At 33.5% G+C, this 21,206-nt stretch overlaps 1 protein-coding gene across 1 annotated transcript in view; it reads left to right on the plus strand.

Annotated features, from left to right (window-relative positions):
- Positions 1 to 21,206, plus strand: part of LOC111049588 — a 267,778-nt gene that overhangs the window by 185,504 nt on the left and 61,068 nt on the right. The window lies entirely within an intron of this gene.

The following is a 21,206-nucleotide window of genomic DNA, read 5'->3' on the forward strand; positions in this document are numbered from 1 at the left end:
ATTCTTGTAAAAAAACATTAGTATACTACAACGAATATTCTATGTTGTCTATGTTATTTTTATGGATATTTCTCAGTTCATTTTGAGCATTTCTTGGTAATTTGAGTTGTACGTAAGTCTGAATTCCTGTATCCTGGTGTTAGCTTGATGAAAGGAACTTAGGTACGATTCTTTCTGCTAGCTCGCGCCCTTGTCGGCTCAGCCATCCGAGACATCCCAATCAACTGTTGACATTGTTGGCGAGTATTTTGAATGAGAATTTGTTTTATCTGTATTCTTTTCTGATTTTTGTGTAAATAAAAATCAGAGCTTTTGCTGAGAATTTTCAACTTTGATGAATATTATCATCAAAGTTAGTAGACAGAAGGTTGTTCACTCATCTAATGTATTGGAGTTGAAATGCAATTGGAGTGGGGAAACTGCAGCTGTGACGTGAACTGTAGTACAAATTGTAGAACATGTGCTCGATTCCAGCATGTCTTCGATGCATAATATTATGTGAATGCAATGCTTCAAATTTATCGGGATCAGTTTATCAGTTTATTATATTTTGTTCTTTTATCGGTGTATATATCGTATTATTTTAATTAACAGTGGAATAGAGTAGTGTGTTGAACAATGCAGTGTTAGGCAATGTTTGCAGTGCGTTTATTAGTTGATTATTATTTTGTTAAAAATATTAGTTGGTAGTCTTTCTGTGTGCATCATGACTGTAATGACTGTAATACAAATCAAATTTCACCTTAATTGATATTTCATGTAAATAGTTTGTTTATTCTTGACCACTTAATAAGTTATTTCCCTGCAATGCCCTGCTAAGTTGTTAGTTATTTCCTAAGTTATTTCCCTGCTAGCTGTGCAGTTCAGAGTTGTAAAAATTATGCAGAAAAGTGTTGGAAAAAGTGTTCACCTAAGGTCAAATTGCAAGGCTACTGAACAATAAAAGACTGAAATTGAATGAAAGTGATATTGCTTCAGCATTAACACTTTGTTCTTTATCTAGGCGAACATACAACTTTCTAAGATTAAAAATGAACTTACTATTACCAGGATTGTCAACTCTATCAATGTGGACAAGGAATATTAAATGTCTCTCAGGACTTCGAAAAGGAGTTCTCACATTCATCAAAATCGATAGCTATGGAGACAATCGAGAAATTGACTATCATGAGCTTTGATGAGATGAGTATAGATTCACGTGTGGTGTATAACCAAAGAGAAGACCAAATTCTTGGGCCACACTCAAAATTTCAGGTTGTGATGGCTAGGAGTCTATGTAGGAAATGGAAGCAAATAATATATCATGCATTTGATCAAAAAATGACAAAAGATATTATTTTTGAAGTTATTTCTGAACTGGAAAAATCGGATTTCAAAGTTGTTGGTGTAGTGAGTGACATGGGCGGAGGGAACCGAAGTCTATGGAATTCATTGAATGTGATAATTGCGAAATCATTCTTCAATCACCTCTCATCCAAATATGAATTTGGGTATTTAATGATGTGCCACATCTTCTGAAATTGCTTAGGAACAACTTCCTTGATCATGGAATAAATTTTCCCAAAGGTCAAGTGTTGGAGAAAAAGAATATCAAGAGCATCATAGAAGGAGATGAACTAAAGCTAGCTCCAAAATTGACGAATTAACATTTGGAAGTTTGTGGAAATATGAGACAGGAGGTCAGCTTGAGGGTTCAATTATTTTCACACCATTCAGCAACTCTCCTCAAATTGAAACATCCAAATAATCCTGAATGGAGTGATTTTTTTGAATTGGTTGATAAGTTTTTTGATGTGATGAACTCTAGATTTGTGAATGATCGAAGAAATCCGTGGCATAGTGCATATGGTGTTGAGTTGACTGAGCAAGAATGCATATTGAATCGGATGGAAGAATTGATTTTTGAAATAAGGATGGAAAGTAAAAAATCATTAATGCCATTCCAAAAAGTGATATTCATGAAAATATCATCTATGAAGGGACTTTTCAATGATCTACAGAAGTGATATGGTTTGGAATTCATCCTTACCCATAAGCTGAATCAAGATGTGTTGGAGAATTTCTTCTCAAGAATAAGAGGGATTGGAAACCAATACTCTCATCCAACACCAGTGGAATTCAAAAATAGATTAAAAATTTTGATTATTGAGGCAAATCTTCCCTCTCTTCCACTGGAAGCAATGTAGAAGAAGATGGATCAAATTTTCTGACTTCTGACTAGTACAATGCTTCTAAAAATTCCTTTCCAAGAAGCAGAGGAAGAAACTAGATATGATGAAGGCAAAGAATTAAGCTGCAGTTTTGAATAAAATTATGAAGGTACCTTGTTGAACACACAAGAAGAAGAAGCCCTGAAATATGTTGCGAGATATGTAATTCATAAAGAAGCTGATTCCCAATACAGAGAAGCAATGTACTCGAATAGTAATTGGATTGAAGCCTTGAGTAGAGGGGGTTTAACATGTCCTACTGATGAATTTTCAAGGATCATTCAACAAACGAATGACATATTTATTAAAATTGACGGAAATACAGTCTCAAACACAAAACAAGTGATTGGGAAATATCTGAACATTTTGAAAGAAAAACATTCCCAGAAGTGAATGATAGAATCTTACGAAAATTTTCGCGGACAAGAACTTTTATTAGACTCAGTTACATGAACGAGAGACTGAAAATTGCTAGTGAGGAGCGAAGAAATAAGAATAAATACATTCAGTTTGTACATTCATGCAATTGAATACAAAATTCAAGGGAACCAAAGAGCATGATATTTGATTGTAAGGTCAAGGTTAGTCTTGGAGAAAAAATGAACAAATGAAATTTCAAATTTGTCTTTCCATCTCGAACTTCCTCCCTAACAAAACTTGCCTACCCAAAAAATTAAAATAAATTAATTAAAAAAAAAATTAATTTTGTAGCTTATTAACTTCTTCATATCACGTTTTTTAAAATTTTGAAAAACTTCCAACTTTATTTTATTCATACAATTTGAATTAACTTCAAATTCATGTATTAAACTACATCATTAGAATCGGTGATTTATTCGCTATAAGTACAGAGAATTTCAATGTTCTATTGAGATAAGGGTGTTTAACGACAATCTATTTGAAGCTACAATGAATAAACTGTATGCTCAGTGTAGTTACTCATCACTTCGTTACTTCACGTGACGTCACGCTGGTGTTCCCCCACCACTTTGAATCTCACACCTGTGAGTGATCAACCTTCTGTCTACTAATGTTATATTATCATAGCCACCTCTAGTACAAGGCCCCGGCCTACGATATTGCAACCTCGCAGTGTTAGCCTAGAATCTAATACATGATTGGTGAAAAATATTAAAAAAATACCAGCTGATCTTTTTCACCAATCATGCATTAGATTCTAGGCCTACGCTGCGACCTTGCAATATCGTAGGCCGGGGCCTTGTATTAGAGGTGGTTATGATATTAGTCATGTAATTTTGACAAAATGGATATTTTGAATCAATATTGATATATTATTAAAATTAGAAATTGGAAAAAATATATTAGTTGAATCATTAATTGATTAATTATTAATAAATACTTATATTATATTTGAAATAATATAATTCATTAAAATATTAGATACTGGAATAAAACATTAATAATTATGGAATAATAAAGAAAATATGATAAATCAATTCAATAGATGATAAATTAATCATTATTATTATTAACATTGAATATTAGATATTCTGATATTTGAATATATCCATTTATACATTTTGAATATTATTAATTATTCATTAAATAATATTTTATTTATAAACTAATTGGTTAATGAATTATTTAGATATTGAAATCTATCCAAATTTTCAAATTTATTGGATTCATTGTATTATTAATTTAAATAAATTATTATTGATTATAAATCTTCAATTGAATTTATTAATTTTTGAATAAATTTAGGTTGCTATTAATAACAAAATTACTCAGACAAACATTTGATGGATTTCTGGACATTTCACTCATATTTACTCACTTTTCTTATTCAAAGGTAACTGTAAGAAAAAAATTAATGTGAAATACGTGCGCAAAGCTCCTTTGCTGTACTCAAGAAACCATTCCGCTTAACGTTTCTTTCGGTGCAGCAAACTGTCACTTTGCGCACTAGTTGCACGAATAAATATTATAGTGTGTGTTCCCTGGAGGAAAAACATTAAATCAATCAGCAATGTGTGACAATTACTAAGGTGAATAGTAGTCAAATGAAGATGCTGTTGAACCAATATAGATCGATTTAAAAATGAATGTCAATTCAATTCAACACATAGCTATCGTGAGTTATATGAAAATTTAGAAGTTCAGATGGATTGAATTAATTTGACAGGATTGACCTGTCAAATAAATTCAACCAATCTGAACATAAGCTATTATCCGAATCAGTAATTTGTCTATAGACTGAATCACATTTTAGGGTAGTCTGTATTGCTTGTATGAAACAATAAGCGATTGTAATTGTTTCCAAGTTTTAGTTACTTTGTAACAAGGTAAACTGGCTCACAATATAGCTGACAGGACCAAACATCAAAACTAGATTAGATTCTTGTTGTACACAAGTCATGTCGATAGTTTAATAGTTTAATGGAACAGCTTCGCAGCAAAATTACCAGATTTGTTTGTTGTAGATATACTGTTTTGAACGCTTGCATCATCAAGCTTTAAATTGTAATTGAACTATTTTCGAAGTTTATATTAAGTTGGAAACTACTAAGATATTGCAATTATTCAAATGCAAAAAATGATAAAGAAAATAATATTGGTTTGGGCATGTTCTGTACAGGATAGGAGATACATGAATGGTGCATTATCACTTATGAACTAATATAGCCTACTAATTATAGCATTTGATTTCGATTTTTGTTTGACAATAATAATTTATATTAAGTTACAATACGAATGTATGCGTGAACTTCCTAATCGTTAACAACCCTAAACTTTTTCGGATGAATCGTGGGTTCAAATTTCGAATAGCCTACCACTATATATATAAGCACATTTCATCATCACGTACACGAAAAAACTCAGGCTAGCAGGTGGCTATCACCTGGAAAATTCCAAGACACTGGCAAATATATTTAGTTAGATATACTCTAGTCTCCTAGAAACTCACCTACCACCTGGGTAGTCAAGATGTAGAATCTATCATAAGTGTATTTTTATTCCTCATTTAATACGTACCAATATAATCTATTCGATGGATCTAATAAACTTGCAATGGACTCTTGACTTCTTTCACATTTTGAATTGATACTTTAATACAAAATTTCTATTGTAAAATACACACTGCTTACGAGGACGAGGACACGCCTCTAAGAATCACTCATCCCTGACAAACTTGATTTATCAGGCTTCAACATGTTATAAAACATTTTTATTCTGGGCACAGATTTTTTGGTGATCGCAGAGTATCGAATGGAAGATACTGGTAAGAGTATATTATAAAAAAAAATTGGCTAGGGCATGTACTGTACATGAATGTCGCATTATCACTTATCAACTAATGTACTGATTAACTTGGAATTTTTCATAAAGATTCTGAATTTACCGAGGATACTATAGTTTTATTTTCGTTGCAATTAATCAATTATTTCCAACCTAGTAATGAAAACAAAGTTATTCCATTTGTGATACAAAGTGTACTTGAATATAAAAGCCCAACCAATTAGAGCTCTCTCCCAGTGATTCCTTAGCTTATTTGTACCTAGCCGTGATTGCGTAGCTAGCTTAATTGGTACGGTAGCTAGCGGTACCGTACTCATGATTCCATGGTTGCGTGTTCGAGAGCAGTCAAGCTCATTTTTTTGTTACTGAGAGTTCTCAATTCTTATGAATATTATTCACGTTTTTTCGACAAAATAATATTTTTCCAATTCCTGGACATAAGGACATTGCATTTTACAGCACAACATCTTACCCTGTGCAAAGCACGGGTTATCTGCTAGAAATATATGATGAGAGTAATGAGTGTGATAATACTAAGATCATATATTTTATTGTGATAATAATTTTATAATGTGGGATTTGTGTACTGTCATGAATAATTAATTTTGAACTTGAATCAAACTCAGGCCTATTAGCAATTCAATTGAACCATTTATAGGAGGGCTCAGTTTTAGGAAAACAATAAAGCATGCAAATAACTTAACAGCGAACGGCATAAATGTGTATACCTGTGAAACAATATTTTATGGTTGCCAATAGCCTACCATTTACATACGAAAACGCTCGATATCCGCGGGTTCCTACAGTGAACGCTCCACTTTATTATCAATCTCTACTGAGAATTTATTGTTTGACATGGTTTTCCGTAATAGTCGTATCCAAACATATCCGTTTGAAATAGTTTTGGAGAACACACACATCAGAACATGGAGTGTCCCATCTATTGATTAGAGCAGCCGCATAGCGTCATAATGATATTGGCAGTTTAGTTATACAGTCCAAATGCCGTACGAATCAAAACATGATGTATCATGATTCCAGTGTTGATGATGGTTTAATGAATGCGGTATCGTTTAGTTGAGGTGGTGCTGCGTGGGCCTTTTGTAATGTACCAGAATCGGTGCTACAAGCAAAAGCAACATACAAGGGTCTAATATGGACGAATGTAAATTGGAGTGTGGACTAGATTTATGTGCATTAGAACCACCAATATTCACAGAACTACCCGTGATCTGAATATTTAATGGACATTGTTCATTGTTCAGCATGCTGAAATTGCTAAGGTTTATTCAAGTGCTGCCATGATACCTAATACAAACATTATACCCATGGAAAACAGTTTTAGAAATGGACATGGAAATTAAAAAGTGAAGTAGCTTATCAAGAAATGAGCAATTCATTTGGCAATAGCATGCAGCTGGTGAAAAAGCATTTTGAGAGTGTAGAACGCTCAAAATAGTAATAATCAGCTCCTCTTTACTAAGAATTTCAGACATTTTTATTTGATAAAGTAATATTGCTCTTAAAACTTGTTGCTATTAAGACTACAATCATCACAAGATATAATATTGAAATGCTGGATTCCAGCATTTCTCGACAGCAGACCTTTAGGGAACTTCCAACAAAAATTTGATCATTTCCATGACGCGTGTAAAGCCGAGTCCAACAGGTGATCAATTAGAGTGTTATCAAGGAAGCAGCTATCTAATTCGCTGAAAGAAGTAATTTCATTTATATGCTCTCTGGATGTACAGTAGGTTACTCCACCCACTTGTAATGTAGATAAGCTAATTCCATCTCTCTATAAAATTGCTATTTTTTCAAATGTCATCAGTTAAAATTAAAAGATCATTGTTAATTATTGCTATGCAACTCTTTTATGACCACCAATTTCACAAGGAGTAATGAAATGAAGAAGTTGATAGATTATATTCTACCGTTAGATTTATATTTGAAGCTGGAAAATGAAGATATTTCTCTAAATTCAAGAACAAGAATTAGTTTCAAGAGTTATCTTATGATGGGGGTTCTGCCTCGGGTTTACCAAATTTTTACAAGGGAAATTAGTTTACAGGCGGGTGATAACAATTCGAGAAGTTCAAATTTTATTTAAAAATATAAAATTAAATTATTGTTTTGTTGAATTTGGAACGTTCTTATTCTTAATTACAAGCGAAAAAGAAAATACAAATACCCTAAGTTTTTCAAGCGATCAACAATAATCAATGTTTTTCGATGTTTACGTGATGTTCAATGTTATTTGAACGATCACAAGATACAACTGACTCGATAACTTCTAGCACAGAGGAAAGAACACAGATGAACGGTATTCTTTTTTTTCATGTGCTTCTAGATTGTCTCAATACTATTGTCCACAGGTCTACACCGTGTCACTTAGTCACATCTCGTTTGAGTCTTTATTTAGTTATTGATTCTGATCTGTTGAGTGTACGTTGAGTCATTGACTTCACCATTGATTGAGTTTATGGTTAGAATTATTCCACATTATTGCTCTGAAATTGTTCATTAGTCTAGCCTTCAGTAACTAGATAGCTACAGTGGTCATATAATTACTCTAGTCTAGCCCACAAAGCACCACATGAAATTGAATTTTAAGTTTGAAATTCGATTTTGAAATCTCATTCTATATGAGGAGTATAGAAGAATTTTCAAACTTTGAAAATAGTTGAAGTAGTCCAACAAGTCTCATCATCCACTCCATTGAATTAGTAGGCTGGATAAGTAAATCATACCTTTCTCATTGTTTGGAAAAATTTGTTGAAAAGAGCTGCGTTGTTGTGGAACAGGGATTTCTTGCAGGATATTTTGTGCCCTAATATTTAAGAAAAGTAGATCATCCAGTTGGAACGTAAGGACTCTGTCTGATAATCGAGTTAGAGGGGACCAAACAGCAGAAGCTTCAAGATAAAAGTGCTCTTTTTCATGAAATGCTGTGCTCCACTTCCTGACTCCTAACCATAATTCATTTTAATTCGTCGGAAAGAAAAGTGAAAAACGACAAGCTCAGAAAAGAAAGACACAGAACTCTTCCGAGCAGCAAAAATATTCCGAACACACCAAGCAAAAGTAAATCAGTTTGTTCATTTCTCTTGGTCATTCCAGTTGTGAGTTTTAATTTTTAAGAAAAAAAATGTGAGACTCGACGTGTCTATAGTGGCGAAAAACAAAAGAGTAGAGCTTTTACGGCTTAGTAAATTGATGATGATTCAAAGAGGAAATTCATTTTCTTGTGGAGAACTATAGTACCTACGTGCTCCTAATCTGCAACAATCTACCTGCATCAACTGCAATCTAATCTTATCTTATCCTTATTTGCAATTTATCAATCCAGTTAGAAGATAGAATACTTCTATACTTATTTGAACGAGCATTAACGAGTTCTCACTTTTGACTTACTCAAGGCCAAAGTCGTCCGTCTGATTGTATGTTCTACAATAACTTTAGAAAGAATTGACCAACAAGCTTAAAATTTTGAGCACGTATTCTTCGAACCTTTTACAGGTCAAGTTCGTTGGACAGCAAAATTGACTCACTCCTTCCTTTCTCAAGATGTGAAAATAACATTGAAAGTGCATAAGAAAAAAATTGTTGTGATTTAGTCAGCTGAATAATTCATTGTATGCACTTAATGCAATTTCTCCATCCATCCATTCATAGCACCAGCTGAGGTTATTTGGGAGCTATCACACAGATGCTGACACATGCGCTGCCACCAGGTGCCTATCCACCCCAACGTCTATGACGCCAATCCCCCCCCCACCAATGAACCAAAGACCCCTCCTTATTTTTTGGGTCTATCTGTTGAACAAGTGAGAGTGGGATGTGGGACTATTGAATAAAAAGTAAGCTGAATGTTGGTGCTGTACGCCTCACAAACTACAACTTTACGAGTCCCAAATACGAAATATTGTAGCTTTAAGTACGTTCCGTCAACTGGGGTGACTTTGTCCCACCTCGCGGAAAAATATTCAAATCAGTTTATCTCCGATCTCTGTTATACGAAATCGATGTTCAAAATTGATACCCTTAGCCCTGATTTTATTATCAATGTTCTGCAATCGATATCTTGTAGAATCTCGAGATATTAGTAAAGTTGAATTATCGACATAAAACGTAACTGCTTGCTTCATCTTGTGATTTCGTTGTCGGAAAACTTTGTATTAGAAAACTTATTTCTAGAAGATTTATGATATCGGCGAGTACATTCATGTTTGACTTTTTATTATATTTCAATTGGAATATTCATAATATCCATAGTTGAACTGGTTAGGTTTCTGTTACTAGTTAAATACAATGAGGTCATCAACTTGGGGTGATTTTGTCCCAGTATAAAAATTGTGTTATTATGCAGGATATGATGCAAATACAATTCAAAATATGATGAATATCATGTTTTCTAACTAATAGAACTATTCACCTTGTTTAAAATTAATACATTCTAAAAATTCATTTTTTGCTGATTCTGCAGTTGGAGCCATCGTGCCATAAGCTTTTTAGGCAGCAGAAACTGAAATGATTTGTGATTATTTTTGAAGTGGATTTCATTTGCTTTTAATGTCATTGTTCATTTTAGAGATTAACAGTGGTTTCACTTTGTCTAACTCTTGAAAATTAACTTTTCTCCATATATTTTTCAAAGTGAAACCGTCACCCCAACCCCTGGATGACATTGTCTCTTATTTTCAAAAGAAAATATCTCTGTTAAAGTTAAGAATAATAGTAACTTTTTATAATGAAATTACTCTTCAAACATTGCAGAGTGCAATAAAAAATATTGCAAGAGATTTGTTGCAACTTAAGTTTTGATTGCATCGCAATCATCGCAAGCTGTTTAAAATTCCAACTCCCCAAAATTGGGACAAAGTCACCCCGGTTTACCGCTACCTTATTTTCCCAACTGGAACTGTTATTCTCACTAGCCGAGCTTCTGGTTAGAGTCCCTTTTGGACTCGGTGCTGGAAGGTGAAGAGACTGTTTGCTGCTTGCAAGGATGCTCTAGTTCAAATAGTCTTTTTCCTGGCCAGGATAACAACGATGTTCTTGTAGATGAATGTTCTCGCGTTTATGCGCATGTACTGAAACGATACCGTACACTCCCGAATAGTCGAACCACAGAGGAAAGAAACACTATGCTTATGTATGCTTATTCATATGTATGCTTATACATATGCTTATGTATGCTTATTCCGTGATTCGAACTGACTGTTTGATGTCGATCAATTAGTCAATGCATATTGACAATATTGCTGATTGATTGACAGGTCGAAAGCCTGCCAGCTAATCCAAGTGCGGGAGAATCCTCAAATCAAAATTCTCGATACGATTTCCAAAAACCAGTAAGCTGGCGCTTACACTGATCATGAGTAGTCTAGTTTATTTAGGTAGGAACTCATCATTCACATCGTTGGGAAATACAAAAGAGTAATGAATGAAATAAAATTAATTGCTGGAGAGAATCGGTCCTCTGGGTTAAAATTAATCCTCCCCAAAAATTTGTATAACGCCATTGGCATCATGTCCCCCCCTGTAGGCACCCCTAGCTGCCACATGATTCCAGCTGGTTAGCCTAATAGACAACAAAATTTACAACTTTTACATCAACAAACCGATACGGGTTGAGATATCAATGCGCGGATTTCGCCATTTATTTTCTCTTTGAACTCTGTATCGAAATCATGTATCGCATGACCAACTTCTCATTTCAAAAAATTAAATTGGATTCATATAAGGGTCAAAGATGTTAAAGCGACAGCGTAATTTTTCATTTCAAATAGGATCCCCAATGAAACCTACTGTCAAATTATTAATTCTCGTTGAAGAAATATTTTGCTGTTTCCATGATTTTCATCAACTCTGTATAAAACTAGGATAATATGTCTTATAATTATCATATCATCAGTTGTTTGCATAGTATGTTGAACGTATGGCATAGGCGCCAACTCGAATAACTTATTGATGGGGGTTTCATTCTGATTGATTTGGGAGTTATGGAACGAGGACTCCCACCCTCGGAAAATTATAGATACCTCTATTACAGCAAACCTGTCATTCAGCAAAGTTAGACGAAAGCATCGGGGCAAAAAGGGCAGCTCTATGTTGTTAGTCACTGCTTTACTGAAATAAATAAGTTGAAAAGTATCCTCTCTTCAAAAAGCAGCTACGTCCGCTCTCATTAGTAGGCGACTATGTCGTATGGAAAATTTCTTAGAAATTTTTGAAATAAAAAGCTAGTAGTTCTTGATTTTTTACATTATTACCTTTGAAATTTTATGAACCAACATTTGTGGGATCTCAATTCTTCAAACCCACAACCGGAAAATTATTGAAGTTTCCAATCGAAAAAAGCATTGAGAGTTTCATTTTTAAAATCAATTAGATTCTTCAATTTGTTCATTCAAATGTCAAAGTCATAATAGCCTCATACTCATAAAAAAGTACAGATAAAAACAGTATTCAATACGTTTCAACTGCGATCTTTTATAATTTCTGCTTATACATTTTATTCTATCTTATTCTACCTTCAACTTGCGTCCCCTTAGTTTTATCTTCAGCAAACCGTCAATACTATTTCAAACACCACTTGGAAAATGGGATCCTCCCTGTATCCGCGCCTGTGCTGAAGGAACAATTCATAGCATTCAATGGACAAATTTGATTCATTTGCAATTCGCAAACATTCGATATTCAATAAAGCAGTGATGTAATTTAGTGTACCGAGTTCATAGGACCACTGTTTGAATAATCAATTCTCAATTCTTGCTCCCGAAACAGATGAAGTCATAGAACGGCTTAATATCTCCTACACGAAGATAATTTGACGGTGGGTGTGATTGGGGATCCTACTCAAATTGAAAAAAACTACTTTATAATGACTTTAAAAATCTGGTCCGCCATCTTGGATCCGCGATATTGAATGCAACTTCATTTTTTTAAATAGGAAGGTGGTCGTGCGATACATGATTTCGATAGGGAATTTGAAGAAAAAATGAATGATAGAAACCGCATATCGATATCTCAAACCGTTTCGGAAATATTCACATTATTAATCAATACTATTCTAAGCAGAAAAGAGAGAAAAAAGTCTGAGAACGGCTTAGTATCTCATAAAAAGAAGTGATTCCAAGGTGAGTGTGATTGGGGATGTTACTCGATTTGGAAATACTACTTTACTATTACTTTAAAAATCTGGTCCGCCATCTTGGATGCGCCATTTTGAATGCAACTTTATTTTTTTAAATAGGAAAATGCTCATGCGATATATGTTTTCGATACGGAATTTCAAGGAAAAATGAATGGCGAAAACCGCACATCGATATCGCAAACCGTTCAGAAGATATTCACATTATCAATCAGTACCATGCCAATCAGAAATGAAATACATGAGTGGTATTGATTAATAATGTGAATATCTTCCAAACGATTTGAGATATAGATGTGCGGTTTTCGCCATTCATTTTTCTTCAAATTCCCTATCGAAATCATGTATCGCATGACCACCTTCCCATTTAAAAAAATGAAGTTGCATTCAATATGGTGGTTCCAAGATGACGGACCAGATTTTTTAAGACATTGTTAAGTAGTTTTTTTCAATTTGAGTAGGATCCCCAATCACACTCACCGTCAAATTACCTTTGTGTATGAGATATTAAGCCGTTCTCAGACTTTTCACCCACTCTGTATAATAATATACTTCTGCGGTAATAAGTTGGATATTGTCACTATGCCCAAGGCTCCTAAACGTTGTTTGCAATTCTAATAAAAACTCATGAACCAAAGCTGCATGTGATTTAGGATTAAAACTTTCAAGATTTTTATGATTTTTATTTTATTTTTTATTTATTTATTTATTTATTCCTTGAAAAAGCATTACAATAATTCACAATTTAGAAATATAACAACAAAATGAATCAATAGGAAATACAAATAAACATAAGGAACTACTTCCCCAAAAGAGCAAGCTCGAGCTTGGGGAAGGAGCAGCCGTACTTTGACTACTTACTTATTATTAATTAACATTACAGTATATACATTAACAACTAAAATCAAATCCTTTCAATAAACAAGATAAATCAGTGATGCTATAATAGATCAATATATTTACATACAATATGTGTTAGAATGCAAAAAAATTTGTAAATTATAATAAATTATAATAATGACCTGATATTGCCTAGCCCAGTGTATAACATGATATAAGATGTGGTACAAAATGAAATCTATTCAATTGGAATAATTACTATACTAATGTAATCCAGAAATTCTCGGCACTATCCCAGCCATGAGAGCTAACCAGATACTTTTTCAAATGTAGTCCAAAGTTTTTTTGGGAGAGTAAACCTCTCAAATTACTTGGAAGAATATTAAAAAATAATGGAGATAAATATATGAAGCTACGCTGACCAGCAGTAGTCAATAATCTAGGAACAGTAACCAGACCTGACTCCTCCCGTCTTGTAATAGCACAATCCGTTCCATTAATGAAATGAAAAAGTGATAGCTTCTTATAATATAATATGATGTGTTTCAGGTATATCTGTCTAATCGGTAGAACTGAAAATTCCAAAAAAGCCAATCTTGTTGAATACATTCTATTCTTTTTCAGAATAATTTTTAATATTAAATTTTGTATTGTTTTTACTGGTTTTAGAACATTTGTATATGCACCACCCCAACCCACAATACCATTGATATAAGATTGATATGATGGTTTTCTTAGTTCGTCTTGCAACGTTTAGCAAGTAGTGCTGATTCGAAGGGCATCATTGTTGAGCTATTAGTTGTATGAGGAGTAAATTGAAATGATTAGCCTATATCTTTTTGAGGGTCGAGGCTGTTCGAAAGATGCTATCCGGTGGATAAGTTGTGGCTATTCAACTAAGTAAACTAGTAGAGAACTTCTCTCAATTGACGCAGCTGTCCAAATAGCCACAACTTTATTCGAAGAAAACGATGTGATAATCAAGTTAGGGCTCAATCCAACGCAAGTTTTCGACAATTCAGAGTGACTGGCATCCATAAAACTTACTACTTAACAGCCAATGCTGAGAAACGCTAATAACCAGAGTTCCAAACTTAGAAGACAAAACAAACTTAACTTAGCAATCCGTGCCGACGTATTTGCTCTCGCAGATTTAATCATTACCCACTTTTTAGTCTTGAGTAAACTGCCGACATTTCATCAACCTGCAAAGCAATTTTGATTGATGAGTGCGGGGAAGAGTCTTCTGCGTTCCCAAGTTTTCAATATTAATCCATTGCTGTAGTAATAACCTTTTTGTGTATAATCATATTGCGTGCAACCAATATGATACCAGTTTCCCTTCAAAATATCTCATTCTGTGCCCTCTGTGATGTTTGAATTTCTTATTTGATAGAATATTGCATGCTAGGAAAACAGTTTTCCTATTTGTGGATTAAAAATGGAAGTAACGTAGAAGAATATCAACTCATTGGTTAGGGAAAATCTCATTATATGAGTGTGGATTGCTGTAAAGCATCTTGCAATTATAGAGACAACACTGAAGAACTGGAAATAGCTATATAGAACTATAATACCTATAATATATAAACTATCATTATAAAACTAATTTGCTCCAAAAAATCTTCACTTGAAATCATATTGAAAATTTTCATAATAATATTCAAAGTTGAAAGAAATTATTTTCAACAATGGCTAATGCTGTAATTGGTATTATACTTCAAATTGATCAACTATTATAATTTTTCTATCGGACATTACAAACCATTAATGTTTTTAGATCCATTCGTTGACAACATATTGGATTATTTTGGGGCTGATATTGCTTCTGACCCGTCAGAAGAGAATAGGTTATGAATATGACTTTCTCACTATACATAACATGGAGGAACATGTGTGTTGCAAGCCAAGCAGGAACATCCCGAATCTCATTTATAATCGTCGACAACGCTTGTTTCAGAAGCATGCTTACAACGTTTAATTTCGCCAAAGGTATTTTTTTCGTTGGTGGACATGTTGCATTTTGCATCATAGAAGGTGTGGGTGAAACAAAAATCAAACAATGAACCGGGGAAAATATAATGTTTCATTCACACGGAGCACATTACAACCTCAAGTACTGAACATGTAACTGATTACTGTTAAGGCACAACTTCCTATCTCGAAGTTTACAAGACTCGTGCCGTAACTCTCCTCGTGTTCATCTATCATGTCTCATTTCTGAAACGATTTTGAAACTATTCTTGTTGGCGTACCCAAGAGCAACTGTACAAGCTAGAGCTCATAAAACACTCAAATTACAACTCAAAACATTCATAAGATTCATAACCAACTAAAGTTTACAACTAAGTACTGAATCTAAAAAGATCGTACAGAAATTATTCCAAACGGACTCCATCTTGAACCTATTTTCTTTGTAATGATCTAACCCAATATTATCACGCCAGAATTTTTCTCCCTGCGTGAGATATTCACAAAGTCTCATTTCAATGTTTCTTCTGATAACAAGATGAGTTTTAGGCTTTTGTGTGAGCAATGAAAAATGTTGTTGAGTGGAGACGAATGTACCGAAAGTTCAAAGTGAGCTTGGAAAAACCCGGAGTTGACTTCGAAGCTCATAAGCTCGACGTATACAGTTCTATTGAGCGCTATCACTCATAATATACTCATCTAATATAATATCTAATATCTAATATAACTCTAATATACTAAAGTGGAAAGATATCACCACAACCGCTATTCAAACCACTAATTGAACGTGAACTACTATACAGTACAGTAATAAAATTCCTCTTTACGAATGCTCACGAGTATGCAAAATATTGATTTTGAACAGTAATGAGTAGCCTACTCTTGGGAATGTGAAAAATGTGATATTACATTAGTTCACTTATCTCGTTGAAATAATGAATTGATCATTGAACAAAAAATAGGAGTAGTTAAACTTGTTCGTGAAAGCGGAAGTCTACAACATTCAAACACAATGTTCTTGTTTAGTATTATTTTATTGCGTTATTATTTCGCATGTAGAGCTAAGTTATAGTGCATAAAGTAGCATTATGTGTGTATTCTCGGGCACTTCATTACTATTCTTGACAGCCTGACGGCTTGTCGTCGCTGCCGGCTCTATAGGCACTATGTTGATGAGCCATGCGCCATCCCATCATGATGCGCCATGCCATGGGTAGCGATGCCATACAACCCCTGTCACACTGATAAGATACTCTCAACTCTCTAGGATGACACTGACACGATTAGGGCATTCAGGACGAAGTCGATGTGTTGTGATTCATGGCACAACGTTCTTCATGGATAGCCTAAAACTAGTAGCTCTGCGAACAGTAGACAACTTTCAATCTAATGAGAAGGGCCAGTACAGTAAGTACAGTATATTGTGAAGATTTAGCCATGTCATCTATTATTTCCTTCATTGAAAGTGCTAGAGACAGCTTTATATCGTCTCCATATTTACAATATAAACATATGATATTACAACTTTTCTAATAATTAATTATAAGAAATCGTTCAACTGGCGGAAAAATGGAATATGCAGGAGGCAATTTAGACGATGGTGAGACGGAAAATGATGAATAAGATGGGTTTGTTGGTGACAATGACAGGATGTTGCTAATGATGTTTTTCATGGAAAGTGGATTCAATGTTATGGCTTGTTATGCCTATGCAGAATCTTAATGCTCACAAATCGGTTTCTGATCTCATACCAAAAGGAAAACAAAAGACTTATTTGACACTGTAGAGCGACACAAAAATGCATACAATACAATAATTTTTGTACCTGATAAACTTAAAGTTCAGTTGAAAAATAACTAAAATAATAACTGATAGTTATGAATAGAAGAAGTTGGAGATTGAAGAAATGTTCATGATGTTAAATATTGCCTAAAACTAGAATAGTTGTTGATTGATTTTCATGATGATAAAAATTGTCCACAACTAAAATAGTTGAGTTATCTGTAACATAGAAAAAATAGTTATTTAATTTGATGTTTGAAGATTTTTGATATTAATGATTTTTTAAAGATAATATATCCAATTAATTTAATAAATCAATTTAGTAATGATAAGATGATTCAATTCAATCATTCTATATAATCATCATAATAATTGTATAATGATTGTGAAAGATTTTTTGAATAACTGGCAAAATCACTAAATGAAAAGATTTTATAGGTCTCAAGCAAACAGCTGCTTTGTTATCACCGGGTGTGATATCAACAAACTCAAGATTAGATAATAACGGGTATCCAGGCTACAGTTTTGAACAGCCGAATGGAAAGGAGAATATTATTGCTATTTATTTAATTATATAGAATAATGAATTTTTGAGGTTAGGTCCTATGATACTTACTGGTCGGCAACCTAAATAATCGGTCAAGCCGTATAAATTGAGAATTAGCCAGACACCTGTGGCAAATTTAGTTTGCATACAAATAGCATTTGCTTAAAATGTGATCAGAGGATTGGTAACCACATGGCATGTTAATGTAAAAGGAAAAACATTTAAAAATACAAAAATATTTATTATGTCATACTAGCATGTACAAAATGTGTAAAATAAATAAAAATATTGAGGAAATGTGGTATATCCTACTCGGCGCATGAATACATTTGTAATTTTAGAATAAGCCCATCAAAATACAGTAACTGACCGGCGGTAAAAGCAAGTCAATTCAAAAATATACTTTATTTATTATATAAATGATAAGAATTTGTAAATTATACAATACTCAGTAGTTACTAGTTCATGTAATAGATATATATGGAATAATAAAAAAATATAATATTTGATCTTTATGCAATAACCTAGCAGATTGACACGGACTATTTTGAATTATGTAATTGAGTAGTAGTTGAATATTTAAATAATATGCAAATTTAAAAATATGGAGGTATGATCGTGGAAAGAATAGGGGTAGATCAAAGCCCACTTGCTTGTCAGAGGTCACTGGGAACAGCCACCAATTATATAGAACACAAGATCCCTTTTTAGTAATATTGTATGTTTTAAAAAAAATTTAAGTTTGAATTCAAGAATTAATTTCATAAGACCCAATGAGGTCGTATTAAGGCGTGAGTCGCATGAAAATAAATCAATATTCCCATTGGAGAAGACGCCATCAGCCCACCAGAAAGGCCTATGACGTCGAAAGAATCCGGATCGCCATCATACTTTGTGAAATTCGACACATGAGTTCTATAGTTGAAAAATATCTAGGGCGCCCTCAGTGCTTCGAATAAATCATGATTCAATAAAGCTAGTTCGACGGAAGGTTGTTCAAATATCGAAATTAATATCAAACTTGCGCAAGTCTTCAAACATGAAGGGAATTTTATTAAAAACAATTTATCAGATTTACATGTTTGAGTATGCACAGATGAAGTATTTATTAATTTTCGATATCATAATATATGCTCACTTGACCATTCTTTTCATCAGTAAATTATAAAGATGTAAATGAAGCTCTTGTTCATAGGATAATTTGATTTATCTGATTTCCACCAGAGGCCGAATCTCAGCCCTGAGAGATACACATATTAATATATTCAGAGATTTATAATTCATGATTAGTTATTTATATCAATTTGGAAAAAAGATATATAAGATTTTATTTGACAAGCAACAGCAAGTCAATAACTGAGCTGCATAATTTAAATCCATATGATTGCTGATTAAAGAAGCACATGGTAATATTCCATGCTAAAAGCAAAATCAAATACTAGTGAGCTATCTGTAATATTTTCAATATATATATATTTGTTCTTATATTATTTTTTATACTTGTTGCTCTATATTTTATTTATTGTTGATATTTTGTGTAATATATTTACGTCTCTTTCTGAATGGTGTACCCTTTATTTATTATCCTACCTCCATGCATGACCAATCTCGTTATAGTCTATTTTGTTACCAGTATTGAAATATTATTAAGATTACCAAAAGATTACTTCTCCACCGAATAAGTTGGATAAATCAGCGATATACAGCATTGATTATCAAATCTTTGGAAATAGCACGCTCCCGAGATTTATATAAATTGTCCAGTATCAACACATCTGATTTGAAGAATCGCAAGGTTATAGTATTGAGTTGCAGCATCATAAATTGATAGAATTTATAAGGTATTCTGATAGAATATCGCCTTTGATTCCGCTTGGTATCATTTTTCTTTGCTGACCACTTTGGTGAATGGTGGCAAGTGGCATTCATGGCGATGTCGCATCGTCTAGTATGATAGTCAGAGCCCTTATATCTATCCATATCCACTGCATCTGTATTTGTGGAATTCAACAAATCAGTAACAGGAACTGTGAACTGTTAGAGCGGCCGACGTCAGTAACCAGCAAAAGCAGAGAACTGTGTGAGCTCCTGAGAGAGCTGGTGAGAAATTGCGATTAATTTATTATTTGAACTATTAATTTGAACTATTCCTCTTGATTTTTTACTGCTTTCAAACCGTGCTGCCCAGTTGACAGACTACTTCAACATTCTCCCACATTATGGCATCGAATTGTATTAGGAGAGGCAGTTTGATATAACTGTCTACTTTTCAGCTGTAAGCAGGGTGAAAATTGCCATCATAATAGCTAACCTCCGCCATGGAGACGGCATGAAGAAGAAGAAGAAGAAGAAGAAGAAGAAGAAGAAGAAGAAGAAGAAGAAGGAAGAAGAAGAAGAGAAGAAGAAGAAGAAGAAGAAGAAGAAGAAGAGAAGAAGAAGAAGAAGAAGAAAGAAGAAGAAGAAGAAGAAGAAGAAGAAGAAGAAGAAGAAGAAGAAGAAGAAGAAGGAGAAGAAGAAGAAGAAGAAGAAGGAGAAGAGCATAGTATGAAGGAGAAGAAATCTCTTCTATACTCTATACGCTAATATTACTGAACATAGGAAAAACAGACAATAGAATTGATTCAATTAATCAACTTTCAAGTGAATTATTGAGTGCATGCAATAAAAATTATCAATTTGAACTATTCCTATTGATGATTTTTTACTGCTTTCAAACCGTGCTGCCCAGTTGACAGACTACTTCAACATTCTCCCACATTATGGCATCGAATTGTATTAGGAGAGGCAGTTTGATATAACTGTCTACTTTTCAGAGAACTATTAAAAATATAGATTAATAAGTAGCAAGTGTTACTTATCTATGCATGATCGAAGTGATTTCACTATTCTGTTCAGTAGATTGCTTGAATTTTTCACCTTCAAGAGATGTGGGAATGGGAAATGAGTGTTTTCTTTTGGAAGTGAACCAGAGTTTTTGATGACAATAATGTTAATGACCCACATTTTCCATTGAAATTATTTTAGTTTTCAAAACTGATCTGATACGAGCCATATTATTACTGAGAGGTGCTTTTTATTCAATATGCAATATAATTATTCAGGTCACGAGACTTTGAACTCATTATTCTCGACAAAAGGGCTCTCTTTAGTATGAGCATCAGCATCATACCATGAATTCAATTTTCATTCATATTTTGTACTAGATTTATTCATAGCTGATCATCATCAAACAAAAGAATAAAAATGAGAAATGCATTCCGTATCATGACTAGAATGGTTGGGACGGGAGTGATGAATTTATTTGATCTCTCTACTATGCGACTTTTTAATCATTATATCGATAATGATGATATCATATGGATGCAATGTTAATTTCACATGCTTCGCTCGTTACTTATTTAATAACGGGGCACCGAGTTATGCTTCGCTCGTTATT

The sequence above is a fragment of the Nilaparvata lugens genome, chromosome 6, assembly GCF_014356525.2.
Source record: "Nilaparvata lugens isolate BPH chromosome 6, ASM1435652v1, whole genome shotgun sequence".
Classification (NCBI taxonomy): domain Eukaryota; kingdom Metazoa; phylum Arthropoda; class Insecta; order Hemiptera; family Delphacidae; genus Nilaparvata; species Nilaparvata lugens.